At 35.4% G+C, this 12,670-nt stretch overlaps 1 protein-coding gene across 2 annotated transcripts in view; it reads right to left on the bottom strand.

Moving 5' to 3' along the window:
- Positions 1 to 12,670, bottom strand: part of LOC115214454 — a 365,440-nt gene that overhangs the window by 271,758 nt on the left and 81,012 nt on the right. The window contains exon 1 of one of the 2 annotated variants that reach the window (XM_029783655.2): positions 8,267 to 8,425. The exons of the other annotated variant lie outside the window; for it this stretch is intronic. The gene's annotated coding sequence lies outside the window, so the exon portion shown is untranslated. Of the gene's footprint in view, positions 1 to 8,266; positions 8,426 to 12,670 lie in introns of those variants that run through there. 2 annotated transcript variants of the gene reach the window in all.

Genomic DNA, 12,670 nt, shown 5'->3' with positions numbered 1-12,670 from the left:
TTACTTGCAAATAAATGTGTTAACATGTGACATTATTGACCGAGGTTACCGTGGTCTTTTCCGTAGGCTTTTCTTTCCACAGATAAACCTTATCTGTTTCCCCCTTTACACTTTACACCTTGACATTTCTGTGATACACGATCCCTATTGATCGTTTTTTTTACGATACCTTTTAATCGAAAACCTACCCCTACCTTTTTTTTCTCCCCAAAAAGAAAAGCTCTACTTTGTAATCTGTCTCCTCTGTGTGGCCAAAGCAGATTTTTGGGGGAATTTATGTGTGTATACATATACGTAACTAATAAAGAAACATATCTATCTATCTATCTATCTATCTATCTATCTATCTATCTATCTATCTATCTATCTATCTATCTATCTATCTATCTATCTACACACCCATCCACACACACACACGCACGCACACACACATACACACATACCCATACGCGCGTGCGCGCAAACGTTGAATTGTTTCGAACGAAAGAGAAATGCGCAATACATGTAAAACAAATTTTCTGTTCGCTGATAGGTCGTTATTTTTCTACCTCATTCATTGATTGGTTATTGTTGGACTATTTTTTTTTTATGGTGTTTATTTGCTTACTCATTCTAGATTTATTACACAAGAAGAGCATTTTTTTTATGTGTTATTTTCATCGTATTGCGTTTGTAAAGGATATATGCATGTGACTAAGTTTGATTGTTAAACTAACTAAGGATGTATATGGTCACCATAAATATATTTCAATCTACCAGCACGAATTAAGAAGAATATATGCATTACTGTTTTGGATCCTTATTAATTATTAAAGATGACTCTGCTGTAAAAGGTGTGTTAAGACCGAATGATTTTGGTATGGCTATTTTAATGGGTACAATTATTTAGGGAGTGTTCGCCTGCGTATGTATGTTTGTGTTCGTAATCATATGTTCATTGATGTGTGAATATCAAACTGATTGGTATGGTTAAAATATTTGGGAGTGTATATATTACGATATGTAGAATTTTATTATTCAATGGAGAGCATGTGGTGTTCGAATTATAGGTTTTCAGGTGTGGCCAAAGCAGATTTTTGGGGGGGAATTTATGTGTGTATATATATACGTATAATGAATATTGCTTATACGAGGGAAACATGTGCCGTCTGAAATGTAAGTTTTCAGGAGTGTACGTGCGAGTGTGTATGTATGTGTGTGTATGTTGTGGACTAGATAAAGTTCATTTTCATTAGACTATACACATACATATGTGCACATACACACACAGACTCTCACACACTAACGAAGACAATGAGGACAAAATGTACAGCTCAGTTGAAATGTTTAACCTTATCTCCTGCAGCCTAGGGACCTAGACATATACAAAACATGATAAAATTTCAATTATGGCTTATCTAATACGTATAAAGTAAACATTATTTAAATTAACTTCACCTTTTGAAGTTGTATCACAATCACTGAATAGCAATTGACGCCAATTCCTTAGGAAGGACTCAGAAAAATTTTGCGACTCGGAGCGAAACTACTTTCGAGACACCGAAATGAGAGGTGGTGGTCATCTCTAAAGATTTAATGTGAAAACATATCTTAAACTCTCAGTAAAGTGCTATCTACAAAAATAATGATATAACACAAGACATTAAGTCATAGTTTTTTCTTCTTAGTAGAAAAATACGGTTATGCTCAAATATGGACAAAGTCAACAGCTGTTGATGTGTGACTTTGAAAGTATAATTGAACATGACTAAACTCAAGCTGTCTGTATATGACCATTAGTAAACCTTCGTAATTGCCTCATTACTGTGAGTCAGAATCATCAGATAACAATACAACTGATAATCATAATCAGGTAATGAAATAAGATATTCTGGTTGTTATTTTTCTTTAAGAAATTCTTAATCAAATATTTCTACCTAATTAAAGATTTCTAACTCATATCAAAGTCTAGCAATTCTTGATTCGATGTTTAATCTCGCTAAATCTATAAGTCGAACTTAAAAATCTTTTTGATATGTTTGAGCTAAAATATCTGCTGATGCTACTGAAACTGGAACTGTGGACAGTATTCTCAAATTAACATAAACATTTGAAAATATCTCAAAAAATTTTGTTATTTTGTAAATTCAGCAATTCTCAAAGTTCGTTTTTTCTTCTAAAATTCGATTCAAGTAAATGTAGAATTTTCGTTGAAAAATCTCTAAGATGAGTAAGATATTAATGACGATTTTTTGTTGTTTTTTGTAATAGCTCATTTTCTGCCAAAATTTTCTGCCAACAGTGCCACTATGAATCGAAATACAGATTTCCTGAAGTAGTATTCTTCAAACAAATCACACATGCTAGTAGTTTCCCGTAAGATGGTATCAAGTATTGTGTCATGATGCCCAAGGAAGAGTTTCTTGTTAATCTTCCATTTCTAGATCTGACAATTTTCATTCCAAATACTTTTCCATTTGTTTCATAACTTCATCAAAGCTTTATGGAAAATGTCACTCGCTAGCTACATCCACATCCAGCGAGGCATCTCTGGCTTGAGTGATCTAATTGCAAATACCTACCGGAGTTAATAACCAACTCCAAACAGCCGATATTAACATAGTTTTAGGAATGATAATACTCTAATGGTACCAGCTAATACTCTAATGGGGTGTAAGGAATTCTGAATAGAGGTAGTGCCTTTGGGGTGTGGCGGCTGCATTTGTCAGGGATGGTCAGGTAGACGGGCATCACTGGTCCTCGTTCAATTCTTAACTTCTCATTAGATAGTTCCCAGTGCCACACTTCGGTATCTTACTTCAGCTGGTGGGCTAAAACAAGTGAGGGGATGGTGTATTAACACTGCGCTAGTAGGCGAAAGATTCCGGGTTAGGCTTCCAGAGGAAGGAATCTGCTCAGGTCAGCTGCTTAATGTTTAGGACCAAGGCGTGTCTCAGGTAGAGTTATACGGTTGTGGCTAACAGCTTGGAGAGGAGTGAGCGCTGCCAAGCTAACTTTCCCATGATACATTCATGATGATGACAACTAGCAAAAGAACACACATCAGATCGGTTGTCGCCCGGTCGGGTTAATCTTGAAAAAGTAGACAGATCTCAGTTCCGCCGAATCACAGAGGGTAGCAGAAGACCGAGAGAAGTGGCAAAATCTGGCTGTGATGTCATCAACGAATGCTCCAACGACCACATAGTCAAAGGATAGGAAGGAAGGAAGAAAATAAGGAAAGAAGAAAGAAGGGAAGGAAGGAGGGAAGGAAGGAAGGAAAGAAGGAGATGAAGCACGGAAGGAATACTCCAATCATTTCATTCCTCGTTCTTGGCTGTTAAGTTGTAAAAAATGAAGCAATGCCAACTGAATAGAGATTATTTGAGTACTTTAAAGTTATCAACTGAATCCTTATTCAAAAACAGAGCAGTAACTTTCTTAGACATACATTTTTTCAATGTGACTTAACCTTTTCATGTACAATCCCTTCACTTTGATATTATATTAGCGTTTTTTTTCTGTGTTTAAAACAGTTGTTCTCAACCAGGGTCTATACAAGAGTTGGGTGGGGGTCCACGCAAGCAAAATAAAAAATTGGGATCTATAAAAGTATTATAAAAGTCCATATAAAGTTTTGATTTAAATGTCTCTATTGCAAGAGACAGACAGGCTTCTTTCTTTAATGCTTTACACAATTCAGCCTACGCATATTAATGTGTGAATAACAAAATAGAAATTTTGAAAGAAGTATCTAGAAAACTAGTTTTTAAACATCGAATAGCTATGGAGTTCCACCAAAAGAGAATAGTAATCAAAAGGGTCCATAGATAAAAAAAAAAATGTTGAGAAACCCAGCTTTAAGAGATATCTTATGATCAGAGTGGATTTATGTATGTTTGTGTAATTTAAACACGTTCACACTGCATTGTTATTCTTGCACATAGCCAAGACGGATGGCTGGTAGAATTGCTAGCGTGGTGGACAAAATGCTAAGCAGCATTTCTTCCGGTTCCTTACGTTCAGAGCTCAATTCCCACCGAGGTCCACTTTGCCTTACATCCTTTTGAGGTCGATAAAATTATGTACCAGTCAAGTACTGGAGTCGTTGTAAGCGATTTTCCTTTCTACTTGAAGCTGCTGGTTTTATGTCAAAATTAGAAAGAATTAGAAAGAATTCTTGTGCATAAATCACATGAACTGACTTTGTTATAGGTATTACACTTTTTCATTATAAGGAGCTGTTGATGAGAATATATATGTTTATACTAAGGTGACGCTGCTTTAGCAATAACCATAGAACTAATGTTTTTTTGTTTTTTATCTAATCACGGAATTCATTAAACATCAGCACGAAAGATAATGTCTCTAATCAAATAAATATAATAAACCCAACAAAAGTCTCATTTTATCTTATTTTCAACTCAGGTTTCAAATAAATGACATTTTCAGATATGAGTGGGATATGGTCCTAGATGATATTAAAAAAAAACAACTCTTTTCGGTGAACTTTTGGGTCCCGGTTTCGGAACAACTTGGAGATTTCGCTTGCTTGACTGTAACCACTGAATTCTGTCTGTCTGTTTTCAGTTTATGGATATATATATATATATATACTTTCTTTTACTCTTTTACTTGTTTCAGTCATTTGACTGTGGCCATGCTGGAGCACTGCCTTTAGTCGAGGAAATCGACCCCAGGACTTATTCTTTGTAAGCCTAGTACATATTCTGTCGGTCTCTTTTTGTCGAACCGCTAGTTACGGGGACTTAAACATACCAGCATCGGTTGTCAAGCGATATTGAGGTGGGGCGACAAATACAGACACACAAACACACACACACATATATATACATATACATATATACGACGGGCTTCTTTCAGTTTCCGTCTACCAAATCCACTCACAAGGCTTTGGTCGGCCCGAGGCTAAAGTACAAGACACTTGCCCAAGGTGCTACGCCGTGGGACTGAAGCCGGAACCATGTGGTTGGTAAGCAAGCTACATACCACACAACCACTCCTGCGCCTATATATACATATATATATTTCTGTGAAGATAGTGTAAAACACGTGGTTTTTGTATGCCTTCTTAATCTGGTGAAATCGATAAGTTGATGTCCAGCTCGACCTTCTGTAGATCGGTGCGACTAAGAAAAAAAAAAAACAGGGTGTAAAAAAAGGAACTGGAGATAGTGTAATATAGAAAAAATTAGTTGAGCATAGTCTATTGATATGCAGTTTGATCGATCGCAAAAGCAGTGTCTGTTAAAGAAACGGTAAAAAGAAACCCCCCAGAAAATAAGTAAAACAAATAGAATGCTGGTCGATGCGTTATTGGTGAGTGAAGTTTTATGAGTCTAGCGTTGGTCAGTCTTAATGGATCAGTTCTTTTCTATGATAATACCTGAACATGTGTCATGCAAATGACTCGTCGGAAATTGAATTCATTAATTTACTCCCCAGATTTCTCTCTAAGACTTTTGTTTTAAACATTAAACCTCCTTCAAAAGCAGGCATTCAAACAATCAAGTAACAGTTTGGAGCGTCTTTGAAGAATTCAGCAAATTTCAAGAACTTCAGAATTCTATCCGATCGGAATAAATAGATTTATTTATTGGTAAAGACATGTAGATTTTGAGGGTTATTATTTCAAATTGAGAGATATTGCTTAAAAGTTGGTTAAAGCCCAGTTATACACACACACGCGCGCGCGTATGTAAATAAAGAAAATCGCCAAAATCGAAAATACATAGAACTTGTAGTGGATCTTGCAAGTATGAAGTGGATTTGATCCACCATAGCCAAATTTAAATTAACACTGCAACAGAACTTTTCTCACAGTGGAACAATGATTTTTCTCTGACAGCAGTTTTACATTTTCCAGATGTCTTTATCTAGGCCTAAATAATGTCTTCACCACTTGACCCTTTCTAACCTCTTCTACTTCACCAAAAGCTAGAATAGAGATATCATAATACAACCAACGAAGTCCATTGTTCTCAACAATATGTCTCTCCTTCTGGATAGTTATAAAAGCATAAACCCCAAGCAAAAAGATAGTTCAGTCACTCGGTGACAACTCAGTGAGAACGAAGTCTGGCTGACCAGCTAAAACCTTGTTCAGAGGGAGAAATGAAGGTTACAGTCAGCAACTGTGAAACAACGTTCCACAACCCTACAACTCTCACTAGCTCTAATTCTGTTCTCTTACAACATCATTCGCATGCTTTTGGTTTTATCATAACCTGCCTGTCGAGGCAAGGTATTGTAATGTAACGGTAAATAAATATTTCCTTAAAACTTCATGCATTGTTCATCTTTCACATCCTACAACATGCAATTATAACAACAAATTTTTATCGTCACAAACTAAACAAATTGAGTGAAAACAAGTTAAAATACAGAAACCTACAAGACAAAACTGAATTACCTGAGGCTGACATTAAGAACAATAATTTCCAATCAGTCAATAGAATGAGGAATAGAAAACATACAGTGCATTCTAAAATAATTATTGTAACATACAAACAAATATAACTGGGATACTTCAATATTGGGAAAATTTATTTCAGAAAACATTGAATTTCCATATAATTCAGAAGCAACATCAAAATTTCTGTATGGCCCACGTGGTCTGGATATTCATGCAGAAATAACGAAAGAAGAAATTAAAAAGGTAACGAAATACTAAAAGATTAAACCCGTATGCCGGTAACACCACTCTACAAGTAGAATGATAAGCAAAAATTCGGAAAACAATAGTTATTTCTCTCTTATTAATACCAGGAAAAGTGTTTGGTAGAATCTTCTTTGTTAGAATGAAAAGTAAAACCGAAGGGGTTGCAGTAGAAGTCAGTTTGATTTTACACCTGGCTTAATTACACTTTTATGTTCAGAATGATAACTGAAAAAGCAAAAGGAACTCAAGTGACCCTGTATTTCAAATTCATCAATAATAAAACAAAGTTCAACGTGATCTGGAGGAAGCCCCAATGGAAATGATGTCAGCAATAGCGCAAGTTATTGAGGTGCTATGAAACAACAGGTGAAGGAGCGTGGTCCAGCGGTTAATCGAAACCCCACCCGAACAGTGAATTGTGTTCTTGAGTGAAATATTTTATTTCACGTTGCTCCAGTTCACTCAACTGTAAACGAGTTCCAGCAATAGCTGGGAAGTTACCTCGGGGCGGATGGTGTACCGTTCAGGAAGAGTATTACCCTAGGGCTCATGACACGAGGAGTGTGTCGTGATCCTGAAGGGTGGGTTTGAAATATACTGAGACCTTGAGACAAAGCTGCCAGCGCTGTTCTGTCCTTTTCCAACATCTTCCTGGAATTCGTCATGAATGAAGCGAAAATCTTGGACACAGGTCTGGTACTCACTAACACTTTCTCCATACACAGTAGATATGCCAACAGTATAACTCTATTATCTACTATCCTGTCATCTAGTAAGGAAATATACCATGTTGAATAGTTCCGAAGTGGAATACATTACAGCGTATATGTTTATCGGTAGCATAGCATGAAATGGTACAGAAGGGAGAGGACGGGTCTCTCTAGCATGTACTGAGTTTAGAAGACTTACAGGTATGATATCAACCCGCAACTAAAATGTCAAGCTGTAAAATGCTCTTATTCTCCACATCTCTATCTACGTCCCAGAAACACGGACCTTAACATATGAAGTTACTCCCAGACTAGAAGTTTTTGAAAATTGGTGTTTTCGGTTCACATTAGGGTTATTATTATGCAATAGATGTAGGATTACTGTCATAAGAAAAAACTTTTCATTTGATATACACTAATATCGAAGTCATAAGAAAGAAGAGACTAAAATAGTTTGACTGGAAGGCTACTTAGTAACGAGAAAAAGTAAGGCTTTCCGCTAAGACTAAACCCCAGACCACATGAAAGGTCGTTTAAGAAGTGGGCCTCTCAAATACTTGAAGACACAGGATTTCCACTCGAAAAATCGGAAGTCAGAGCATCCGACGAAAGGAGGTGTGGTGATCCAGTTGACAGGAGAGAGAGAGAGAGAGAGAGAAAGATTATTTAACCAGGGCCGAGCAATTAAGAACACACACACGCATACACACACACACACACACACACACACACACACACACACACACAAATAATATATAAATATATTTGCGTAATATAAATATATATGTGCGTGTGTATGCATGCGAGTGTGTGAGTGTCGATGCATGTGTATGTGTGTGCATGTATGAGGTGTATATGTGTGTAGTGTATGTATATATTTATACTTTGTACTCACCCAAACAGGTTTTCTTTTCTAAGGTTAAGCAACAAGTAAATCAAAGACAAGGTAGTCTATACAATCCGATAGGTGTAAATAATCTGTATAACTGAATTAATATGCGACTGGAGTTGAAGTAAGAATGAATAACAACTTCAATTGTCCAATCCTGTTTCAGCAATGATTTGACGTAAGACTCGTATTAATATCTTTTCTTTCGTTTTAAGAGTCGATCTAAGGAGTGGAGCAAGTAGAAGGAAAGTAGAGCACTGACAAATAAATACAATGTAAAAATACGAAATTTTCTACTGTGAGACCACACCTAGACCATGACGCCCTCCAAATGAAAAAGCAATACGAAGAGAACTGAACCGAATGCATAATTAATTGTGTGATAAAAAAAATGAATGATTTGCATTTTGGAATTTTCTATTGACGTTTTTTTATCCGGTTGCGATCTTTTCGCTACCTTTCGTAACTTCGAATTATAGTATATATATAATATATAATATATATATATATATATATATAATATATATATATATATATATATATATATATATATATATATATATATATATATATATATATATATATATATATATATATATGTATATATGTATGTATGTATGTAGTATGTATGTATGTATGTATGTATGTATGTATGTATGTATGTATGTATGTATGTATGTATGTATGTATGTATATATATTTGTTTACGGGTACGGGAAACGTTTTGAATATGCAAATAAAGCTTCCATTCCATTATGCCGGCCACAGTCTAATGATGCTGACTGGTGAACTAGTTTTGAGGGGTTGCATCAAGCTGTACCGATATAATGTAGGATAAATATAATAATAATCCTTTCTATTATAGGCACAAGTCCTGAGATTTGGGGGAGGGGGATAGTCGATTACATCGACCCCAGTGTTTCGCTGGTACTTAATTTATCGACTCCGAAAGGATGAAAGGCAAAGTCAACCTTGGCGGAATTTGAACTCAGAACGTAACAACAGACGAAATACCTATTTCTTTACCACCCACAAAGGGATACACACAGTGGGGATAAACAAGGACAGACAAACGTATTAAGTCGATTATATCGACCCCAGTGCGTAACTGGTACTTATTTAATCGATCCCGAAAGGATGAAAGGCAAAGTCGACCACGGCGGAATTTGAACTCAGAACGTAACGACAGACGAAATACCTATTTCTTTACTACTCACTAGGGGCTAAACACAGAGAGGACAAACAAGGACAGACAAAGAGATTAAGTCGATTACATCGACCCCAGTACGTAACTGGTACTTATTTAATCGAACCCGAAAGGATGAAAGGCAAAGTCGACCTCGTCGGAATTTGAACTCTGAACGTAACGGCAGACGAAATACGGCTACGCATTTCGCCCGGCGTGCTAACGTTTCTGCCACCTCGCCGCCTTAGGATAAATATAGCATTAATAACAATAATCCTTGGATGGAATCTATATATATTTTAATGTATCGTTACGCACGTTTCCAAAAGTCACATGTCTCTTAAGATCACAGTCCGTGTTTCTGGGACGACTACAGTGCAGTCCGTAATATCCGAGCGCATCGGACAGATCATCTTCATGGCTTCATCTTTTCAGGGAAACGCGCGCAGCGATGCATTAGAATATTTATAAATTCTATCAAAGAATTATTCTTATTATTGCTATCTCTCTCTTTCTCTCTCTTTGTATACATACATACATACATACATACATACATACACATACATACATATATATATATATATATATATATATATATATATATATATATATATATTATATATATATATATATATATAATAAATATTAGGGATCAAATCCAAATTTACAGGGAAAGATCAGATTTAGGATTAAATCCAATTTTATAGTAAAATATTATATAATATTAATTCGAGACAAAACCACTATTTTGCAAAACAAACAAGGAAAGACTTAATCAATACATAAAATTTTTAATATAAAGAAATAAACTGCCACTACAATCGTTTCATGTCTTCAATGACATTCGTCAGGTGGATTTTCGATCTCCTAATCTGTTTTAATTTATGAAGTTTGCAAAATAGTGGTTTTGTCTCGAATTAATATTATATATATATATATATATATATATATATATATATATATATATATATATATATATATATATATATATATATATGTATATGTATATGTATATATATATATATGTATATATAATATGTGTGTGTGTGTGTGTGTGTGTGTGTATACAGATGTTATAAAAGATATGGCAAAATATAATAAAAAGCTATCTAACATGACCTGGAGGATAATTCAATGTAGAGTTCCAAAGTGGAGTTCAAAGCAAACATTCCTAGACCCAAGAATGTAGCTGTTTCTTATAACCCTAGAGACGTTTACAAATTGATCTTTCATCTGACATTATTATACGACACTAAGGCGGCAAGCTGGCAGAAACGTTAGCACACCGGGCGAAATGCGTAGCCGTATTTCGTCTGCCGTTACGTTCTGAGTTCAAATTCCGCCGAGGTCGACTTTGCCTTTCATCCTTTCGGGGTCGATAAATTAAGTACCAGTTACGCACTGGGGCTGATGTAATTGACTCAATCCCTTTGTCTGTCCTTGTTTGTCCCCTCTATGTTTAGCCCCTTGTGGGCAATAAAGAAATAAGAAGTGAATCTAACACAAAAACCGTTAGATTCACTTCAACATTTAAATTTAATTTGCCAAAATATTTTCGTCGCTTTGACTTATTGAAGTCGGCATTACGCATTTGCAGCACATTCAGAGCAAACTCGAGCATCGCCACACTATACTTTTATTCATAGGAATTAAAAACAAACCCGAGCAACGCCGGGCCATACTGCTAGTTTATATATATAATTATATATATATATATATATATATATATATATATATATATATATATATATATATATGTGTGTGTGTGGTGTGTGTATGCATGTTTCAGTCATTAGACAAAATTCCGTACTGCATCAGTGAACATTTCGCGGTCTCAAAGTGACGAAAATATTTTGGCAAATTAAATTTAAATGTTGAAGTGAATCTAACGGTTTTCGTGTGTTTCTTAAATAGCTTATAAACACTTTTCACGCTGCAATTGTTTTCGTTCCAGCACACGATCTAAGATCAGGTCACTTGCTATGCAAGTACATCTCCGTAACATATATATAAAAAGGGTCGAAAAGAATTTTTTTTGTGATGTCATTTGTTTTGAGCGAACGATGGATCAGCTGATCCAATGCAGAGGAGTAATGTTCGCTGCTTGAATGCACTAATTTTCAAGGTCGTCAACTGCTACAGCGTTGAGTACAATTCAGCAATTTCAATCGATTTTTTGTGAGAAAAACTAATTGCATCAGAGCGTAAGACAGAACATTTTGCTAAGTCATTTGGACTGCACTACCTTTGTATGCTGTATAACATTATAGCTGCTGTGAGCGTTACACTTTGTAAGTTTTTTACCTAAATTTTTTTAAAAATCCCAACTTAACTAAAAATCTAAAAATCTATCTTTGGTACTATACAGGAACTGTTTACCTTCTTTTATGGATTTCGAACTGAGACATTCTTTTTTAATAATTGTTCAATAATTATTAAATGAATTTTTTGGTGTTAACTAACGGAGACATGTAAAATTTAAAAAATGTGGTGCATGTTGACGTAGTTAGAATTAAAATCACCTCTTTTCATGTTTTACTTGTTGAAATTTCTTCGCATTTAAGATATACTTTTGCCACATCACTTTGCCTAAACGTGCTTCACACGACAATGCCTAATAGGCATTTTTGTTTTTTTTTGTAACCACAAACTGTTCTGACTAACGTTTTGGATTTTCCTGTACTTTTTCTTAATGAATACTGTTGCAGTGTCAACTTCTTAATAGATTTTCAGTGCAGTTCGAAACTTGAGCTTCATTTTGCTTTAAATCTACGGGTAATTTTTTCTTCCGTAATGTTAATAGAAGGAATATTAACCAACAATAGCAACAATTGAAGTCGGCATTACACATTTGCAGCACATTCAGAGCAAACTCGAGCATTGCCACACTATACTTTTATTCATAGAAATTTAAAAAACAAACCCGAGCAATGCCGGGCTATACTGCTAGTTTATATATATATATATATGTGTGTGTGTGTGTGTGTGAGTGAGTGTTTCAGTCATTAGAATGCAGCCATACTAAGGCACCGCCTTAAAGTTTTAGTCGAAGAAATCGACCCCAATTCTTCTTATTTTTAATTTGTTCTAATGCTCGGTACTTATTGGTTTCTTATGCCGAACTGCTCAGTTACAGGAACATAAATAACCAACACCGGTTGTCAAGAGGTGGTGTGGGTCAAACACAGTAGAAGACACTTGCTCAAAGTACCACATAGTGGAAC

Source organism: Octopus sinensis, linkage group LG1 (genome assembly GCF_006345805.1).
Source record: "Octopus sinensis linkage group LG1, ASM634580v1, whole genome shotgun sequence".
In the NCBI taxonomy this organism is placed as follows: Eukaryota; Metazoa; Mollusca; class Cephalopoda; order Octopoda; family Octopodidae; genus Octopus; species Octopus sinensis.
Note: the sequence above shows the minus strand (reverse complement) of the source record. Positions and strands in the feature narration are given on the sequence as shown.